The 3,774-nt window shown below is 37.2% G+C and overlaps 1 pseudogene across 1 annotated transcript; it reads right to left on the bottom strand.

Annotated features, from left to right (window-relative positions):
* Positions 1 to 1,548: 1,548 nt before the first annotated feature.
* LOC101016636 lies at positions 1,549 to 2,802 on the bottom strand (annotated as a pseudogene). The gene has a single exon (XR_004179373.1). The product of XR_004179373.1 is annotated as a ubiquitin-conjugating enzyme E2 N-like (transcript).
* Between the last annotated feature and the right edge of the window lie 972 nt (positions 2,803 to 3,774).

Genomic DNA, 3,774 nt, shown 5'->3' with positions numbered 1-3,774 from the left:
ACACTTGGGTGGCATTCTTGCCATAACTACATGAAAGGCCATGCCCAGAACACTGTAGAGAACTAGTCAGTAATTTTGTAAAATGTCCGCAAGTTGGGTTTGTCTGATTTTTCTCATGACAACTTAAGGTGAGGCAATTTTGTCACAGACTGGAGGAGACTGAGGAGGCATTACTACATGGGATCCTGCTTTGCATCCTGGAACATAAAAAGGAGCATTACTGGAAAAACTGTGAATCAAGTCTGTGGTTCAGTTAATACTGTATCATGTTCATTTGCTAATTGATATTTGCACTAGCATTAAGTAAGACACTAACATTGGGAAAGCTGAATGTGGCATATATGAAAAATCTGTTTTTTTTTTTAACAATTATTGTGCCTAAAATTTCGAAATAAAAAGATAAAACCATCAACAATAAACAGCTTTCAGCAAAAGGAAAAAAAAGGGAAAAGTTCTTCCTCAAACTGATTAAGAGCATGTACCAAAATCTTACAGTTAATATCAAGTTTATTGGTAAAATATTAAATGCTTTCCTGCTAAGACACAAAACAAGGCAAGAATGTTTTGCACTTAACACTTCTGTTCAGTATTGTGTTAGAGGCCATGGTCAGTGCAATAAGGGAGGAGGAGCGAGGTAGGGGACAAAGAGAAACAGATTGGAAAGGAAGAAATAAAACTGCGTTTTCAAATAACATGATTGGATACATAGAAAATCCTAAGGGATTTACCAAGAAGCTATTAGAACTATTAGGTTGGTGCGAAAGTAATCACGGTTTTTGCCATGGCTAAAAAAAAAAAAGCAAAAAAGGCAGTTACTTTTGCACCAACCTAACGCTAGGTAAATCTGGCAAGGTCACATGATAAAAAGTTATATACAGCTGTGTCTGGAGTTGGTTCCTTCCAGTGGGTTCTTGGTCTTGCTGACTTCAAGAATGAAGTTGCAGACCCTAATGGTGAGTGTTACAGTTCTTAAAGATGGTGTGTCCAGAGCTTATCCCTTCAGATGTTCAGATGTGTCCAGAGTTTCTTCCTTCTGGAGGGTTCGTGGTCTTGCTGACTTCAGGAGTGAAGTCACAGACCTTCACAGTGAGTGTTACAGCTCTTAAAGGTGGCGCATCTGGAGTTGCTTCTTCCTCCCTGTGGGTTCATGGTCTCGCTGACTTCAGGAGTGAAGCTGTAGACCTTTGCGGTGAGTGTTACAGCTCATAAAGGTAGGTCATAACCCAAATTTTAGTCAAAAATGTGGCACAACTGTGAAAGTCCTACATGTCAGTCACAACTGCTATCTTTGCTGTGACTTTCCTGTACAGTAATTTTTAAACATTGTGGCAAGACACCAATGATCGTCTAATCAGACAACACAAACACATTTATTTCAAATTCCTAGGAGGCTAAAAAAAGGTCAGATACTGATGCTTTAGGCATGCTCAGGGCCAGTTTATAAATACTCCATTCAGTACTATCTTAACACAAATCTGCATCAGTGAAAAGAAACTGGTGAAATCCACCTCTTGCCATTCAATTTGTCAGATGGTGAAGACCAAGACAGAATGTTCCATCAGTTTTAATTTTAAAATACGATTGTCACATTGGGAAAATGCAATAAACACAGTAAAATAAACTGTACAAAGGCAAAGTAGAATAACAAAAAATGTTTTACTAAAACATAAGATTTACAGAAGTTTCCAGACAAGCCATACAAAATGATCACAAGCTTTTTTTGAAGGGGGGAATCCACGCTTGACAGCAACATTATTAGTGAGGGCTGTGATATTTGTTTAATGTTCCCATTTTGGTTCAAACAATCAAGCTTGTCCATCTACAGCATCTAAATAAAGTTAGACTTGGCTAGAGAGCATATTCTAAAGACCTGGTTAGCTGCTTTTAACCAATGCAATTAGATCACCAAAAAAGGGGTAAAGGAGCCCATAAAATTAAAATAAAACTACCTCCCCCCTCAAAAAAAATAAAATAAAGAAAAACACCCACATCCCTGCAGCTAACCTGACAACTACGTTCATTCACAGTGCTTTATACTTAAACCAGGATGGGGGAAATGAATAAAAGCAGGGAGGGGCCACTGCTTTTAAACATTTCACAACAATCCAGATGATACTTCTAGCCTCTGCTCATGCTTTATGACAGTGAATCAGGACAAGACATAGATTTGCTAATGTGCATTTAATCACCAAAGGACTGAAGATGTCTGGACTTTTTTATTCTGTAATGTTTCTAAGACTGTGTCCATTAAATGCAAACAGAAAGGAGGAAGTCTTGGCAGAACAGGAGAAGTGATGCACACTTGATGATCGGGTCAATTTAAATATTATTCATGGCATATAGCCTAGTTCATGCTCTAGCTGTTTATATGGCTTAAGCTTCGTTGGTCTTCCACTGCTCCGCTACATCATTTGCTAATGGATCATCTGGATTGGGAGCACTTAACAAGGCCTGGATCAATAGCAGAACGTGTGGATCTGCAGTGCTGGGGACCACTTATCTTTCAAAATATCTAAACATATTCTTCCCAACTTGTCTACATTAGGATGATAAACTTTGGTCATGAAACATACTTTAGGGGCTGCCACTGGGTATTCTTCAGGAAGGAATAGTTCAAGTTTAAAACTCCCTCTCTCAAAGGGGGAATCTTGAGGGCCAGCAATGACCACATGAAAATAACGGGCGTTGCTCTCATCTGGTTCTGCTTTGATGCCAGGAACTGGTTCTGTCAGCAAACGCTGGGTTTCCTTGATGATCCTGTGGGGCAGCCCAGCCATCTTGTCAGAACCCGAGTTCGGCCTCTGGTCTTGTCTCAATCAACTGTATTTCTATACTTACAAAAACAGTTGGAGAATTAAAACTCTTACATTCCATTTATAATCACATTCCCAAATAGAAAATATTTAAAGATAAATGTAACATAATTTGTATAAAACCTTTACACTGAAAACTATAAAATCCTACTGACAGAAATTAAAGGAGACCTAAATAAATTTTTAAAATACTCTGTTTCTGAATTGGAAGATTTGCTGTTATTAAGATGGCAATTCTCCCCAAATGGATCTCTAGATTAAATGTAATCTTATTTAAAATTTCAACAAGCTTTTAAATAATCTGATATTAAAATTTATATGAAAGTGCAAAGGACCTAGAGGAGTCAAAATAATTTTGAAGGTACAGAACAAATTTGGAAGACTTACACACTACCTCATTTCAAAACTTACTATAAAGCTACAGTAATCCAAACAGGGTGCAACTGGCATAAGGATGGACCTATAGGTCAATGAAACAGAACAAAGTTCAGAAATAAACTAACACATGTTCCATTAATTCTCAACAAAGATATCAACATGATTCAGTGGAGGAAAGGGGAGTCTTTTCAACAAATGGTACTGAAATAACAGTATATTCATGTGGGAAAAAAAAGAATGAACCCTGATCCTTAACTAATACCACACACAAAAGTGAAGCCAAAGTGGATCATAAATCAAAATGTTAAAGCTAAAACTGTATGATGGTGGCTGTGGGATTAAAAGTAAAAAAAAAAACAAACAAACAAACTAAAACTAAAACCTCTCAGAAAAAACATAAGACAAAATATTTGTGACCCTTAGGATCACCAAGCCTTCTTAAATAGGCCACACATAAATGAAACATAAGAGAAAACACTGATCAACTAGGCTTCATCAAAATGAAAAATTCTGCTCTTTTGAAAGTCACCATATGACAATGAAAAGCAAGTCATAGGCTCAAAGAAAACACTTGCAAAGCCTT

Source organism: Papio anubis, chromosome 17 (assembly GCF_008728515.1).
Source record: "Papio anubis isolate 15944 chromosome 17, Panubis1.0, whole genome shotgun sequence".
In the NCBI taxonomy this organism is placed as follows: Eukaryota; Metazoa; Chordata; class Mammalia; order Primates; family Cercopithecidae; genus Papio; species Papio anubis.
This window is presented reverse-complemented; position numbering and strand designations above follow the sequence as displayed.